The sequence below is a fragment of the Haliotis asinina genome, chromosome 3 (assembly GCF_037392515.1).
Source record: "Haliotis asinina isolate JCU_RB_2024 chromosome 3, JCU_Hal_asi_v2, whole genome shotgun sequence".
NCBI lineage: Eukaryota > Metazoa > Mollusca > Gastropoda > Lepetellida > Haliotidae > Haliotis > Haliotis asinina.
The window spans coordinates 88851088-88869101 of record NC_090282.1 but is presented as its reverse complement, the minus strand read 5'-3'; the positions used below and the strand labels follow the sequence as shown (position 1 = coordinate 88869101).

Below are 18014 nucleotides of genomic sequence, written 5' to 3'. Positions count from 1 at the left end.
TGACCTCTGCTGCGCATTCCGTAAGCGCAATTGATAGTTTAATTATAGACAGATCAACCTAGGTGAAGTCATTTTTACTTCATAACAAATATATGATGAAAACAAATGAAACACTTTGAAGGTTAATCATCTGCCAGTGGTAGAAATGGTAAAAAACTCTGAGGACGGAAAAATAACGAAGCCAATGTACGTCTCCATATTAAACCCTAATTAGTTTATTGTCATATTTGTATGATTCTGAAAATTAATAAAAGAACACATGATCTGCTTATACTCATAGTAAATTTCTAACATAACAGCAACATTTATACATTGTGTAGATTGCCAATGTGGATCCTATTTCACACACATACGCGATCTAGTGTGTGTTTTCTGTCATACAGATTCTGCTGAATGCTACAACAAATAAATTAAAACAAAATGCAAATAATGAATGTAAAACAGACTAATTTTATAGCAACAATGTCAGGCTACTACCTTGTTCAGGAATGTACCCATCAATATCCACGTAAAAGAAATCGTATTCCATTCATCTGCAGCTGGTAAATAATCCTGCTCTATGTCGCGTGTCTTACAACTGTCTAGTTTGCGAAAAAGTAACACATCGTTTCACGTCTTTCGTTGGTGAAAACCAGATAAACCTCTCATTGGTCTCCCAAGATAGAACACCTGGCAAACTAATTATATGATGTCCACTATTCTAAGTAATTTAGTTAACCAATAATGAGCAATAGCAGTATAGGGAATGACAGTTCTGGACCACTTTCAAGAAATGTCTCTACAAAGCCTTATTTACTAAATAAGGCTTTGGTTGGGTCATTAGCTCTTGCTACTATTACCCCTACTACAAAAAAGTTGGCGGTAATTACTATGCCTACTTTGTGTTGGTAGGAGGTAACACTGTGCCGTACGGTACGATCAATAATTCTTCTCTTACAAACCCCCTACCCGGCCCATCCCTCAAGTAGTACAAGTTAGGTTCGTCGGCTTTCATATCCACTTTATCTATGTTGTAAGTTTTGACTGACCATATAGGATCGGTGGCTCGCTTACGGCTATCGTCCTCGTGTTCCCCTATGTCATGTTTATATCGATGAAACAGTTTAACGTGAACCGCCTACGATCTCTTTGGTGTTCATAATAAAGGCTTGCTGGGCTTTTTGTATCCCCTGTTCTATGTACTTTTTTTTCTCGTCCTCGCTGATAGCAGACTTACGAGACTTGGATCGAATATCTTGTTTCATTCCGTTCTATTTTTTGAGTTCAGAGAGGATTGAACGAAACTCCTCTTCTGAGATCTTACTATCAGAGAGTGCCGTGGAAATACGCTCACTCACTGTGTTCAGCTTTGCTTCGGCCAGAACCCTGATCTCGTCGTGTTTCAATGCCTTACGATTAAGTCTGCGTGATACTAATTTAAGCGCCAATCCTGCCAACCCTGCCACCCCAGCTGTTATTTCAATACCTAGCACTATAGGTGCAGCCACGATGGTAGCTAACAACCCAACGCCTGCCGCCCCTAATCCCATGCTGGTTGCCATAAGGGTAGTGTCAGCCCCGTCCACGATATTGAAAGCTCTATTGTACTTTTTACATAGTGCTTTCCGCGTGTCACGGTCTTGTTCTAGTTGACGTTTCACATCACATAACTGCCTCAAGCGGAACCCATCTACGGTTTCCAGCGTCTTCGCTACTTCCTCTGCGACTGGGTACAGACCCATCTATAATATATATTTTGAAAAATATTTTAATTGGGTTTCAGTTAATATTTCACGAATGAATTTGAAGCCTACAAGGGATAGATCATAATTAATGATAATAGGTGTTAAGCCAATAGACTTTTCTGTTGTAATAAAAACCCCAGGGAGGCTTATTAAGCGGTTTATAGGACCCGTGGTATCCCGTTGTATAACAATACGGCAATATTGACCTGCGTGTTCGTTATACCAGTGTACTGTCAACCCGGGTAAAATTTGGCGTCCTTTCGAGGAGTTTTCCTGGTTAAAATACGTAAAGACGACTTCTATGATGATTGTGTAGAGGTTGTTTATTTGATCAAGATGCTCCTTGGGTAAAAAAAACTTACTGCTAAATGTTAATTTACTTTCTGTGTCAGAACTTAACCCACTTTTTTCTCCAATACGAGAATCTATCGAGACTGTTGCTTTATTTTCCGTAATGAAATCCCCGGGCCAGATACCGTTATTCCTAATCTTAGAGATGTACCCCCACTTTTCTTCTTTTAATGTGATATAAGGTGAGGTGATTGTTAAGTTGAGCAGCCATTTAGGCTCTTTTAAATCTGATAACGACACCCGTCTGTACACGTTGTCTTTGAAGTGCAGGATGTATAATTCATCTTCCTCACCAGGCTGATCGAAGCCCTCCGTGTCTCCTAGGTCGTTAAGCGTAGTGTTGGGACGATGACTGGTCATTATTATACTATTACGATATAATTTCCAACTGGTTTTTTTATAATAATTCAGGGGTTAACTTCATACCCATGAAGTGTATGTTGTCAGGCAGGAAGATCTTGGTTAGTGATATCTTGTTTTCCACGATCACGTTGACCCCCTCCATACTGGTGTCGGCTCCAACACCCACCCGCACGTAAACGTTGCAAACTTGATACTGGTGTCGTTTCACCCACCCGAGTTTGATTCCCTTCACGATCTCGACATCATTCCCCGATGGTTCCCCTAGGTAGACTTTGATGATCAGTGTTGAGTTTGCCGGTAGACTCTCTAGTATCTTGACCACGCCTTCGAATTCAGACACCAACTGCAATGTCACGTTTTGTATGGCCGGTTTACTCGATAGCATGTGGGCTGCCATAGTGTTGACTGGGCTGACGACTACGCTACGTCTCTGAGTTGGGACATAAGCCACGAGCAGGGTTCCATTGTTCACGACTTTGTTTAGGTGGTTGTCTTTGTTATCCGTAAACACGTAAGGGGAGACGAGTCTAATATTGAGAAACCAGTCGTCGTTATCGGGTAACAACACCCACTTGTCATCTTCGGTGAAGACGAGCATATATGGTTTGTTTTGGACGACGGTAGTGCTCTCAACATCGTTTAAGTCGAACAGTTTACCCCCGAACGATGGGTATATTATCCAATTATTATCACCGGTGTTGACAAGGGCGTACTTAGTGTTGACTGTTGCTCTTGTGGTATCTATCATATCACTTAGGGTTCCACCGGAGGGGATTTCAACGCGTTTGTAAATGTTGTTTTTCAGTTGCAAGGCGTACGATTTACCATCTACTCCGGGAGCGTCGAAACCGCGCGTGTCTCCGAGGTCGGAGATCCCGATATTAACGCATTTTTTCACTCCGGGCCCTTGTGCGCTGGTCATTTTACATGAAGCGTTAAGCTGAGGTATCCTATATTTACAGGATTATGATTTATATCTAACACCGATATTGTCAGCTCAGGTATGTTGCCCTGGGTTAATCTCTTATACTGCCGTGGTGAAAACGACTCGGTTCTACCGTCGTTGAATTTCTCAGTTTTCACCGGCACTGCTCTCAGTATAGTGGAAGGGTGACCTCCTTGAATGTTATACGTTGTGCTCACCTGATCGAGATGAATGTACAGCTCTCGGTACGGTACTAGGTCGGGTAACTTCGTGCCTGTGACGGTTGTTGTTGGTTTTATCTCGTCAGGAGACATACCGAGTATCCTCGCTAATGGTCGGCCGAGCCTCAAGGAGGTTCTTCCGTTGTTGATTAACACCACTGTGCCGTTTGAGTCGTTCATCTTGAGTTCGGCTCCCAGGGGTTTGAAGACCTCGTCGTTGAGAGAGCACACGCTGTAGTAGCCGTCAGTTATCTGGCTGCGAGTTCCACTGACGAACAGCTTATTGTTGCTGATATTAATGTTAGTCCATTGCGGTAGGTAGGTGATATCGCAGAGTGCGACTTCGAGTTGACCTGACGTGTTATCGATCGCGTGCGTCAGCTGAATGGCCTCACCGCTCGTTATCCCTGGAAGTGTTATGTACATATTATAATATATAAATTATATATTATAATATGGATTTAGCACACTTGAAAATCGTGGTGAATGCAGATGGTACGGGGTTTAAAACAACCTTTATTGATATCTTTGAAAACTATATCGTGTCCGTTAATAACGCGCAGGCGGTGGTAAACTGGAATCAAAACCCAATGCAGTTTTGGCAGAACCAACTCAACTTTGCTGTGTGGTGTGCGACGACAGGGTCGGGTGTGACACCAGACTACGGTATAGACGAACTGAGTAAGGCGGTTATTTTGTTTCATATTTATTATCAAACGAGACGAATATTGAAGGAAATAAGTGCTCCTCTTCCCCAAGATAAAGCGTGGAGTATGACGAATAACCCCTATGATAGGCGCGCTTATGAACGTGTTTGTGGGGAGTTTGAGATTCCAACGAATAAAGACTTTCGCCTTCCTGGTGTGAACCATGGTCTCGGTATAGTTCTCGTGTACTTCTACAGGTCCGGAACATATTATGCCGGTTCTAAAGATGGTTCATACAACCCAAACCGGCATACATTTACAGGCCCCACGACGAATGAAAAGATCCATGTCAGCTGTATAAAGCAAACCAATCCTGATGCAGCCACAGCCTGGACTAAAATGATCTCAAAAACATCTAAAGAATTCACTCGTGCTGGTACAATACGCTTGAACGACTCGATTCGAACGTACGTGTGGGCGCTGTTGGGTGCGCAGTCGATGACGCGTTCCAACATCCTCGGTAAGGGAACTGCTTACGACGCTCAGAAACAGTTCGTTTCCAACGTTGATGATGCTATCAATTCTCCAGTTGATCTCCCGAGGGCCATCGACCGTTACCAAAACGTGTTAGAATACGCCAGATCGAAAGTCAATTACGTGTTCGCCGTGGGGCTGTACATGGCGCCGAGTGATATGCAACTGAGAATAAAAAAAGTGGTGGGTTATAACAACAAAATAGTCATAGCCACGGCGGACCAAAAATTGGGTATCAACCCCGATATTAACACCCCCTATATCCCACACATCCCACCACGTGAAACGGGTATAGTTGCGCCGCCCCCGGAGCCTAAAGTTCAACCAACACCACACCCCCATATGCATGTGGGGGTACCCCCCTATCAGCAGCATATTGATAATAAAACAGCCTTAGTGGTTGGTGGGGTAACTTTGGGACTTATTTGGTTAAAGATTTCTTAGCCGCTACGTACACCAGACCCGCCACGGCGACGATGGCTGCCCACAGGTTTTGACTGAGCCACATGGCAGTTTTAGACAGAGCGCCCAACAACCATGAGACGATGCTACCCAGGATGCCGGGAAGGGCTTCGGCGGCTTTACCAGCCAGTTTAGCTAGGCCTTCCCCGAGTTTTTTTATCCAGTCTTTAACACCCCCACCGCCACTTGGAGTTCCCCCGCCGCCGGCAGGCCCCACAGGGGTTCCTCCCACCAGTGACACCACCAGGGTTGATATGATGAAACCCAATGCAGTCAGAATACTGGCGATGGTGATCCCTTGCTCCCGGAACAATATCCGAATCCTGTTGGCTAAAGTTGTATCCTCATTCAGTATTCTATCTATTGTTTCCCGAATACGACTGATCTGGGATCGAAGCTGTTCACGATTCGAGGAAGCGGATTCCAATCGTGTACGTCTCTCGTCTTCTAAATCACGTAGTCGTTCATTGATACGGCGCTTCATATCATCGTTTTCAGTTTCGTTGAGTTTGGTTTTTTCCCTAGCGATGTGCTCGTCGATTTCGTTCAGTTTCCCCATGTTGTTCACGAGTTCTCCACGCACGCGTTTCACGGCTTCGTCTAAGCCGTGCAGTTCCCTTACCGGAAAGTCAAACCCCGGTAACGGTTTGTCCCAGTAGGTGCTCAACAGTTTTTCTATGCTGTCCGAGGCTTCTGTAGCACGCTGTGGTGTCATTTCATCTCTAGTGGTGAGGTGGGATCTGGTAGCTTGCAGATCTTCTTTAACGGCCTTAGGTATTGCACCACCGTAATCATTCATGTTTAGATTTGTACGGATAAATTCAACACCATGGCGGCTGGCTAGAGTTGACAAGGCCAGTGGTTTTTTATTGCTCTTGTTAAAGAGGTCAACCCCTGGATCAGACTTAAGAACACCCTTTATATCAATAAAAAAATTCTTATGGTATCGACCCTGTGGTTCAACGTAGTTTTTATCTCTTCTTAAACTTTCGTAATAATCATTTACCGTTGTTTCCAAGAGTTCTTGGTTCAATGGTGAACTAGTAAATGAGGTCTCCTGCTCATCATCGAATGCCTGGGCACTAGCGCCCGGCATCTCCGTCATATCTATGTCTTCATCCATTAGTATTAAAAATATCTTTCTTTTATATAACAATGTACGGCAGAAAATTAGATCCTTTCAGAAGATTGAGAGAGCCATTAGGGGCCAGAGCCGTGCGACAGTCGGTGACCATCACCAACAATCCCAGCAAGATAGACCAGAATCAAACTCTGCTGGTTAGATTTCCAAACCTTGGTGAGAATGACCTCATTGTACCAGGCACTGTTCGACTGGCGTTCAATATCACGTTGACCTCCGACAACGACAAACGCGAGCTAGTGCGGAACGTGGGTCGAGCCATCATCAAGAAAACGACCGTCAAGATCAGCGGTAACGAGGTGCTGAGCATCGACGACAGCGACGTGTTTCACTGCGACAAGGATCTCTGGAAAAGCGAGAGAGAACGAGTCAATGATGTGTACCAGGGCATCAGCAAATCAACCCGGGCGCGCATAGGGTATGTCTTCACGCAAGACCAGCAAGACAAGCTATCGGACGGTGAAAAGGCCATCGCTCTAGCATACGGGAATCGATTCTGCGTGCCGCTCGACTTTGAGTTGCTCACGGGACACGCGCCGTTTTACCAGGCCGCGCTGGGTGATAGACTCGAATACGAGCTCACGTTTAACGACTATAGCAAAGTAGTGCGTACGCCGAACGGTGATGAGGCTAGTTATACCATAGACAACATCTCTCTGGAGTTCGACATGGTCACTAGCCCTGAGCTGGCCAGGCAGGTTCGAAGCCAGTACTCTGGGAAGATGGCTATCCTGTACGATCGCGTACTGAGGCATAGATCAGTCGTGCGAGATAAGAGCGACACTGTGTGGAATATCAACCTGAACGTGCCGGCGCGATCGATGAAAGGTATCCTGGTCGTCCCCGTGGAGGATTACGATCCATTCCGGAGGGACAGCGAGAAGTTTTTCAACCCCGAGATTGAAAAGGTGGAAGTGACCATCGAGGGCGTGCCCAACCAGCTGTTCAGTCATGGTATGAGACCACACCAGCAGTGGGATGAGATAAAAAAGCTACCAGTGGGGGATTACATAACAAAGGACCTGGACCTAGGCTCCGTGCAGATCGGTGAATATCTGACCACCAAGTACGCCCTATGGTTGGACATGCGATCCACGGATGATGATAAACTGCACGGTAGCGGACGCCGTATAGATAACGGCAGCGAAGGGATAACCATCCAGATTACTAAGAAGGCTCAAACCGCTGGTAAGTTGAAATTATATCTGTACGCTATTATGGACGCGCAACTTAATATAGACAATGGGAGATTCGTGCAAGCCATCTACTAGTGGGGGAGACCCCCGGGGGTACCCCCAACTGCCCACTGACCCACACTGCGCTATAGTGTGCGGGCAGACTGGCTGTGGGAAGACCGTTTTCGTGTTGGATATGTTGGAGAGTTACTACAAGGATGTGTTCGATAACATCGTTATCATGTGCCCTACTCTGAGCATGAATAAAACGTACGCGCGACCTTGGGTGATGACGGACCCGGGCGTACACAAAATCGACCCTGGAACACGCCTGCAGGACTGGTTGAAAGCTCTTCACGAGAAATTTAAAGGGGAACCGACGCTGTTTATACTGGACGACTGCAGTGCTAATCGCGAGATAACAAAAAAGAGAGACATGCTATCGTACCTGGCCTTCTCCGGCCGGCATGCAAATCACAGCGTCTGGGTGCTAACGCAGAAGTTCAACTCGGTGTTGAAAGACCTCAGGGAGCAGACGCGATGGGTGGCCTTATTTCACTGCAAGGACAGGGATTCATTCGAGGAGTGTTTGAGAGAGAACGATGTGATGAGCAAATTAGAACGGGAACGGGTGAAGAAACAGCTCGCTGAAACTAAACACGCTAAGCTCGTTCTAAAGACCGACCAACCAGTAGCATATATAGTATGCTAAAGCTAAGCAAAGCTAAGCAAAGCTAAGCAAAGCTAAGCAAAGCTATGATATTTGAAGTATTTGTCGTGTGCAACTTAACCTTCATTTCTCTGTGTTTTGTCTGCATCGGGTATTATATAGTTAAAACTAAATCTTACTTGTTATATTATAAGATGGAGTGTGAGGAATTGCTCGAACAATTGTCTGTGGAGGGTTCCCCCACGCCGGCAGGCCCCACTGATGACAAGCGAGAGAAACTGGTGGCGTTGGCTGTTGGCGGCAAAGCCAAACATTACTTTGGAGACTACACTCCGGATAAAATTCACAAAATGTCAGCCGAAGAAATCGATAAGCTGTACGCTAGATACGAGTCCCGGCTCGGAGCAGAAATGACAAAGACAATAGGATCGGCTATGACCCAGATATACACCGGTATTGTATCACACTTCCTTCCCATTCCACCAGAGCGCCGACTTTACCTGTGGGAGGACCTAGATAAAGACCCTTTTATCGAACACGCCGTGAGCTCTATCAGCTGCGGGCTGTACCACAAATATGGCATGTTGTTGGCTCCAGTGACGGCGGCGATTATCACGGCAAAACATTGTCAATTTGAGAGAAAGAATAATAATAATAGTATAGATGGATGCTGCACAGGAACCAGTGGAGGTACCCCCAACAGTGAGTTCACAGGAACCAGTGAGGGAAGTGACCCCCACAGTAACCAGGCAGAAGAATCCTAAGAGAGTAGCTGCCGGTAAAAAACGGTGGTGTAACCAACATAAAGTGACCAACCCCCGACTGTTGTTGGCTGTAGGCGTAACTGCTGCCGTGGTTATAACATGGTTATACGTGGGGGTACCCTCCCACAGTGAGCCACCACCCAACAGTGAGGTAACCCCCAACAGTGGGGGTGTGGGGGTATCCCCCACTATTGACCCGCATATCATGTTATAATTTTAATATTTTATATCATATACATAATGTCTGAGGGGAAAACGTTCGTCAACGACGCATACCACGCCACAGTGGTCGCCAGTCTAGCCGTAGGGTACGCTCGGTTGACTAAAATGGCGCTTAAACAACCAACTATCAAGCTAGATTTCAACCTGCAGGATATGGGTATGCTCATAATGAACCTTGGTATGGCGATGGCCACAAAAGACATCCTAGTAAAACAAGGAATAATACCTGATAATATAATGAAATAAATATAGGGATGGCCACGATAGCTATGATGGTCGGTGGGGCGTTAGTGAATGCCCTGGCATTTTCCGGGAGTAATTTCCTCTTCTCTAAACTACGAGATGATCACGCGGCTGAAATACAGGAAGAAAGGAAGAGACACGATCTCGCTACTGAGAAATTACAAAGAGCACAGGACGAGTACGTTAAAAAACGCCTCCAGAGGATCGATTTTATTAACGAACAACTCAAGCGTGAAAACCATGCCATTAAAACATTCTACGATGTCGATGAAGCAATGAAAGAATACTACCTACTAACTGGTAAACAATTGGAACCGCTCAATAAACCCACACTCGCTCAGTACTACACACCATCCAAGGGACAAATGAATCGTGAACTGGGCTTCATAGTGTTGGGTATAGCAGCTACTGCGTTGGTTGCGAAGCAATTAAATTAAAATACCTATATAAGTAAACATGAGACCCGCTCCATACCGATGCGAATATATACTTATGGGGAAGACCGAGGCCTGTGGTAGGAAATGCAGGAATCAGGGGTTCTGTTGTTTCCATATGGGAAGTCCTAACTACACGTGTTCTGTGTGTGGTATCGGTGTTAAAGGACACTACTGTCTATGTAAAGCTCACGGAGCGAACGTAGTCAGACATCAACTCATCTACGAGAATAAAAAAGGCTACATAAAAGAACGTAGGCGACTGCTCAAGATAGCCACTTAAGGGTTACCTCCCCTTACTGTGAACCAATTAGACATTGGTTCTCTTAGGTGTAAACACGATGTCTACTGTAAGCGAGCTCAAGCGGGTCGCAAAACAGAGAGGTGTGATCGGGTATTCTAGAATGCGGAAGTCAGCATTGTTGAGATTACTAGGTTTAGAAGCCCCTCCTACAGTAAAACAATTAAAAGCTCAAGCAAAACAGCTTGGATACACGGGTTATTCAAACCTGGGGAGAGCCGGGTTAACCGCATTGTTATCACATGCCCCCGTAGCACGTCCCACTGTAAAACAACTGAAAGTCGAGGCACACGATTTGGGTTTAGGCGGGTATTCCCGTATGAGAAAACCACAGCTTGTAGAATTATTACGACAGAATAGAGCTATTGACCTACAGTTCGTGCGCACTGAGCGCGCTGTAGGCAACTTTTTGAGAGGTTGGCGCATGCACGTTGATAGAAACATAGACATTACAGATATCAAGCCTCTGATAGCTGATAAGGTCAACCAGGAACTAAATAATCTAGGAAGTATCAAGTTTCAGATCACAGTGAAAATGTCGCTCGATAAGCAGGTTGGGAGTACCACTGAGTATGTTCAGCCTTACTTCCGAGGTCAACAAGAGGTCGCCACACATACAGAGACCATTGATACATCAATCGATACCAGTTTTCAGCAGATACGAGAATACCTAGAACGCTACACACACTTGGGGTCCGGGTGGGTTGTAGATAAAATCGATAATGTCTATCTAGACATAGCTAACTACGCGCCGTTCAGAGGCGGGTCATACCTAGCCTTGCCTCCCTACTATAGAAACAAACATGCCATAGTAAACGTTAAGAATAGAGGAAACGATTGCCTGAGGTTAGCTATCAGGTCAGCCTTATTTCCAGCTGGCACTCATTCAGATAGGCTTTCTAGCTATCCCCAAGACGATGGGCTCAACTGGGATGGTATAGATGAACCCACCCCCATATCCCAGATCACTAAAATAGAAAAACAGAATAATCTGGCTATAAATGTCTTTGGGCACGAAGGTAACACAACAATAGTACACAGGGTCAGCCCGGTGAAGGATCGCCAAGTTATCAATATATTCATGATCCAGCGAGGTGACAAGTATCACTACACGTGGATAAAACATCTCAGCCGGTTGTTGCACGACCAGTCGAAACACGATGGGGAAAAACACTTGTGTACGATGCCTACACGGTTTCAGTCGAGCTGATTTATTAGAATCCCACCGGGAGGATTGCCAAGGTGTGGGGCAGACGGCCATACGAGTCGACATGCCTAAGGAAGGTGATAATATCCTAAAATTCAGTAACCACAAGAACCAAATGTCTGTGCCTTATATCATATACGCCGACTTCGAAGCCTTGGTTGTGGGGGATTCCCTCAGTGGTGCCGCCGGCGAGGCTCCCTTCACCCACAAGACACAAGAGCATAAAGCCTGTTCGTTTGGATACATTGTCGTCCGTTGTGACGGGGAAACGAAAGCTCCGGTAGTGTATAGGGGCCCTGACGCGGCTGAAAGGTTTCTAAAATGTTTGCAGGAGGAAGAAAAAATTATTAGGAATGCATTGTATAGAATCGCTCCCATGCGTATGACCCGAGTTGACAGGCTAGCTCACGCTAGTAGCACTAACTGTCACGTGTGTGACTCACCACTTAACGGTGATTCGGTGAGAGATCACTGCCACATAACTGGTAAGTATAGAGGCGCCGCTCACAGCGCGTGCAACCTCAAGCTTAAAATCAACCCTAAGACAATAAACATCCCCGTTGTCTTTCACAACTTGAGAGGGTACGACTCACACTTGATCATGCAGGCCATCGCGAAAATCGATGGTAATATAACGTGCATACCCAACAACATGGAGAGATACATCTCCTTCAGCTTAAACGGACTTAGGTTCATTGACTCGTTTCAGTTCCTCTTGTCGTCACTCGACAGTCTGGTCAAGGCCAACAATACTTTCCCTATCACCGATCGATACACAGACACCGAGACTAGACCCCTGCTTATGAGGAAGGGTGTGTACCCCTATGAGTACATGGATAGTTGGGCCAAGTTCACCGAGACCAGACTACCCCCTATTGACTGCTTTTATAGCAAGCTGAATGAGGCGTCCGTCTCACGAGATGATTACTCGCACGCGACTAACGTATGGAATAAACTGGGTTGTAAGAACCTGGGTGATTATCACGACCTGTACTTGAGGACAGATGTACTGCTGTTAGCCGACGTGTTTGAGACGTGAGGCGGACGTGTTTCAAGCAGTATAAACTCGACCCCGCATGGTATTACACCAGCCCAGGTCTGTCGTGGGACGCCTTGCTTAAAAAGACCGGAGTTAATTTGGAATTGCTCACAGATTACGACATGCACCTATTCATTGAGAAAGGCTTGCGAGGTGGGATTTCCATGGCATCCAAACGATACGCGAAAGCAAATAATCAATACGTGAAAGGTTACGATCCTAACAAGCCAACCAATCACATTCTCTACCTCGACGCAAACAACCTGTACGGCTGGGCCATGAGTCAGTATCTACCTACAGGGGGATTCGAATGGGTACCCCACGTTGATGTTATGGGGGTTGCACCAGATTCGAACAAAGGGTATATCCTCGAGGTTGACTTAGAGTATACCAAGGAATTACACACATCGCACAACAGCTACCCCCTGGCCCCCGAACGTATGAGGGTTAACCCAGACTGGATGTCTGAGTACCAACATAACTTGTTAGGTGGGCGTGTGACAGACGTTGAAAAACTCGTGCCTAACTTAATGAATAAGACCAAGTACATCGTTCACTATCGCAACCTACAGCTGTACCTGTCGTTGGGTATGAGGCTGACCAAAATACACAGGGTGCTCATGTTCGACCAGAGCCCATGGATGGAGCCCTACATCAGAATGAACACAGACCTACGAAAAAAAGCCACCAGTGATTTTGAGAAAAATCTCTACAAGCTCATGAACAACTCGGTGTTTGGTAAGACTATGGAGAACCTGAGGAAACGCGTGACCGTGAAGCTGGTTCGGTCGAGTGAGGAAGACAAGCTCAGGAGATTGATAGCCAGTCCGGCATTCAACCGTAGTAAGATATTCACAGACAACCTGGTTGCCTTACACATGAAGAAAAGCCACATAAAATTCAACCGGCCTGTTTACGTGGGGATGAGCATCCTCGATTTATCCAAACACCTGATGTACGACTTTTACTACAACGAGCTCAAGAAACAGTACGGTGACAGGTGTGAAGTGCTGTACACTGACACGGATTCCCTGCTGATGGAGATTCGAACCGAGGACGTGTACGAGGACATGAAAAAACACCTTGATTTATACGACACCAGCGATTACCCTAAGACCCATGCCATACACAGTACTGTAAATAAAAAGGTCCTAGGTAAGATGAAGGACGAGTGTGCTGGCACGCCCATAGCCGAGTACATAGGTTTGAGACCGAAGATGTACTCCATACTGAAAGCCGACAATAGTGAGATCCGGAAGGCTAAGGGAGTTAAGAAGTATGTGGTGAAACAACACATCAAACACGCCAGATTCAAGGAAGCCCTGTTCAAGACCCGTACCTTTAGGCATAAAATGAACACACTTAGAAGTGATGGACATAAGATATACGGACTGACTATAAACAAGACGTCCCTGTCGCCTATGGACACGAAACGTTGGATAGCTATTGATGGGATAAACACATATGCATATGGACATGAAAAAATTTGAGGCTATTTACTACAGCCCGCGTGGGTACTGGAAAGGAGCTAGCGCAGTAGATAAGCTAGCTAAAATAGCGCGAGTACCCCCGGAGGAAGCCAAAGCATGGCTTGAAAAACAAGCCCTGTGGCAGATCTATTTGCCGGCACCACGCTACGTGCCTAGAAGGAGGTTCGGTATTAACATACCTAATAGCGTTCACCAGGCAGACCTACTGTTCCTACCCCACGACAAGAGGTACAAGTATGCCTTAACCGTAGTGGACGTAGCCAGTCGTTACAAGGAAGCCGAACCCTTGACCACGAAAGATTCGGCCCAGGTAGCCAGAGGATTCGAACGCATATACAAACGCAGCCCGCTGACGTGGCCAACAGAGCTGCAAGTTGACCCTGGACGGGAGTTCATGGGTGCCGTGTCACAACTGCTAGCCAAACACGATACAAAGGTCAGGCGTGGCACGGCCGGAGCCCATCGCAGCCAAGCCATAGTTGAGAGATTTAATAGGACTTTGGCTGAGCGCTTGTTCGGCTATCAGTATGCTAGGGAGATGGCCACCCCTGGAAAACGATCGACTGAATGGGTCACGAGGTTACCCAAGGTGGTGTCGGCAATCAACCATGAAGTCACCCGTCTCACCGGTAAGAAACCGGCAGACGCTATCAAACTAAAATCAATAGTTGCAGAGTCGGCCGCTCCATTGCGTGGGAAGGAGAAACAGATACCAGATAGGGCCCTAGTGAGGTATCTATACCAGCCGGGGGAACACGAGGGCGATAGTCGTAAGCGAGCCACCGATCCTATATGGTCAGTCAAAACTTACAACATAGATAAAGTGGATATGAAAGCCGACGAACCTAACTTGTACTACTTGAGGGATGGGCCGGGTAGGGGGTTTGTAAGAGAAGAATTATTGATCGTACCGTACGGCACAGTGTTACCTCCTACCAACACAAAGTAGGCATAGTAATTACCGCCAACTTTTTTGTAGTAGGGGTAATAGTAGCAAGAGCTAATGACCCAACCAAAGCCTTATTTAGTAAATAAGGCTTTGTAGAGACATTTCTTGAAAGTGGTCCAGAACTGTCATTCCCTATACTACTGCAATCAATCAATCAACGCAAGGGTGGTTAATTCTTTGAAGGGAAGATGTTGTTTTTGCACTCACTCTTTACGACAGAGTGTAGTCATCTACACACACTGCCTTTTGACAAATCCGCTAGAAGATAAAAGTAATTAATCAATCAGTGTGTTATCGGTTAATCCTTTGATCGATGTTTGTTTTTGTAACTCAGCTTATAAAGCCTCTTGCATCACCTACATGCACATATTACATAACATACAATGCATTTGCCATTACAGACCTTAATTTATAATGTTGAGTATTTACTCCAGACAGGAGAAATGCCAAATGGGAATCATTGTTGAGTAACCGAAGTGGTGTTACTACTAATTATACCTGTTATAAATTCATTAATTGACCATCCAGAGAATGATGACAAATAACACGTGTAGGTTTACACCATCAAACGCGAGTTACAGCAAGGAAGATGTAATCTCTATGTCGCATGCAGCCTGAAAACACTTATGGGCCAAAACTGTTTTGAGGATGCCAACAGAATTTCGTTACATAAGGAATACACACAGGCATTTGCTGTGTACTTGGGTAAATAGGTGAAATAAGGGTTTTTTTACGTAAGAAAATTTTCAGATTTCTCCACCAAAGGCAAAGTCATCGTTCTTTGTTTACGAATTCAAATAAATCAACTGTGTGTTTTTATTATCATAAATAATAAACCATTGTTGCTACCATAGCTACCAAAATTTACGTATGGTATTTGCTATCACAGCTGAACCAACACTCAAAACTACCTTTATATATAAAGCTTTGCAATCTTCCGTACTGAAAGAAATGGCTTGCTACGTGCCTGTAGACATCATATTTTCATGTAACATGATTAAATATCGAGGTTAAAAACACAGAAATAGGATCAAATTGGATCAGTAACTACACCGTCCAAGCATCCGAAAAGAACTACACTGCTGGGATATTTGGTTACGATCAGACAAGGAATACCATGGATATTTTTAAACAAATGGCATATGATGGGCATCCGGCCTCCTGACTGATTAGGTGAAGAAATTCTGCTAATGTGGACAGGAGCCCAGTTCCTTTGTCCGTCACGGTCGAAGGAGCAGGCGCTGACCAATTTGCGGTTTGGTTTCGTAATTCGGCCGTTGGCGAGAAACATTATTCGCTCCGCATCAGTGCCCCTTTAAAACTTAAAGAGAATGACGAATCACATGGAATGACGAATGACAAAGCAGCTTGCGACCTGGTTGTATCGCGGTACTTGACAGTTCAGTAATCGGAAATGAAATTCTGAACTTATGCGGCCTATTTTTTTGCAAAATCCGATTAAGATAACATTTAATCAACACATCTTTGAAAAAATTATCATTGTATCTTTGATGATGTTTTAGCTAAAACCATTAGACAAACTGAGACGATTGACATTTACCAAAGGAGAGAACTCCAGCGTATTGCGGTAAACGATAAAATTCATTCCCCAGGAGGTAAATATAGCTCATGACATCACTTTTTGGCAGCAAGGATTTGCAGACCACATAGTTCAGATCAGGGAACCTACATTTGAGGGGAGAAGAAACTCCTCAAAAAGCCGCTGAACATATGTCTTGGGTCGTTACATAATCAGTGTAGCCAATATGGTTTCAGCATAGTATTTAAGATTGAGCCTGGTTTATTTTTAACAGCTGATTAAGTTTGCTGAGTGTTTAACAACTGAAATGTAGGAGATAGGTTAACTATTTTGTCACTTCAGTTTAAGTGAAATAATGGGTATTAGTGTCCGTATTAGGACAGTAGATTTGTAGTGAAGTTTCAAGTTTCAAGTCGGTATGTTATGGCTCACTGGCTTCAATTCTCGATTCAGAGCGAAGATAGACTAAATTGTGCCGATAAAAATTTCTTTCACACATTCCTTTGATTTTTAGAAGGAAATCATACCTTTATTTGAAAGGTATTTGCAAGTAATAGTGACAGTTTTATGACTTTAAAAATGGTTAGGGCGTAATTGAAGTGTGTGAAAAATATGACATTTCGCCGATCTGTTCTGCTCTGCTATTGAAATGCTACATGTCGTTGTTTGAGTGTTTCTAGTTATTTCTTCAAAAACATCTTTCACATACACCTGTAATTCATATGAGGGGAATATACTATCAGGTGAAATGTGTTTGCAAGTAGTACTAATAGTGGTACTTTCATAATCTAAGAAAGATTGTTAGGTGCATTTGAGGTGTGTGAAAAATATGACATATTGCCGATCTGATGTGATCCGCCATTAAAATGCTATACGCCATTGTTTAAGTATTCCTAGTTACTTCCTCAAAAACATCTTTCCCATACACCCTTAATTCATATGAGGAGAATATACTATCAGGTGAAATGTGTTTGCAAGTAATAATGACAGTTTTATGACTTAAAAAATTAAGTGAAGTTGTGCTGAGAACAAACCAAGTCACTGTGTGCTTTGAAGCATGACAAGGTACACGTTAATTAATACAAATGGTAAAGAAAACAAGCGAGTGACCTATCCCTGTTGTAGAGTATGCCTGTTCAGATGAAGTGGGGAGGGTCAAATATTATAGAAGGTATTTCATGGATGGGGGTCAGACAGACTCCAGAATTACATGTTAATGATTCTGCTTGATAAAACTTACGGACGGGGATTTGATACATCCTGTCGGTTTTAAAAAAGTAAACAATCCACTGACATTAGGCTGTCCACTTATTTACAAAATCACGTCTAAGAAGCATGTGTAGTGCGTAAAACTGGAAATACCGATTTGCTGTGATACCATGAATGAAGAGATACAACAAGGTCCGAGTATACTTTTTTATATAATTAATGATCCCTTGTCATTCTGTTTTTCACAATGTGGAATGAAAGAAATTAGATATTTCTTTTCCTGTATTTTGCCCCCAAACGTATTGAATGACATAGGTACAAGGTAGAATGACATCATTTATCCGATTTTTGTCACTGTATCATATTCCCAAATATTACTGTATAGAATTGGAATGACCCTGTT

General features: G+C 44.5%; 1 protein-coding gene across 3 annotated transcripts in view; it reads left to right on the top strand.

Annotated features, from left to right (window-relative positions):
• Window positions 1–18014, top strand: part of LOC137278710 (ankyrin repeat domain-containing protein 6-like) — a 105237-nt gene that overhangs the window by 368 nt on the left and 86855 nt on the right. The window lies entirely within an intron of this gene.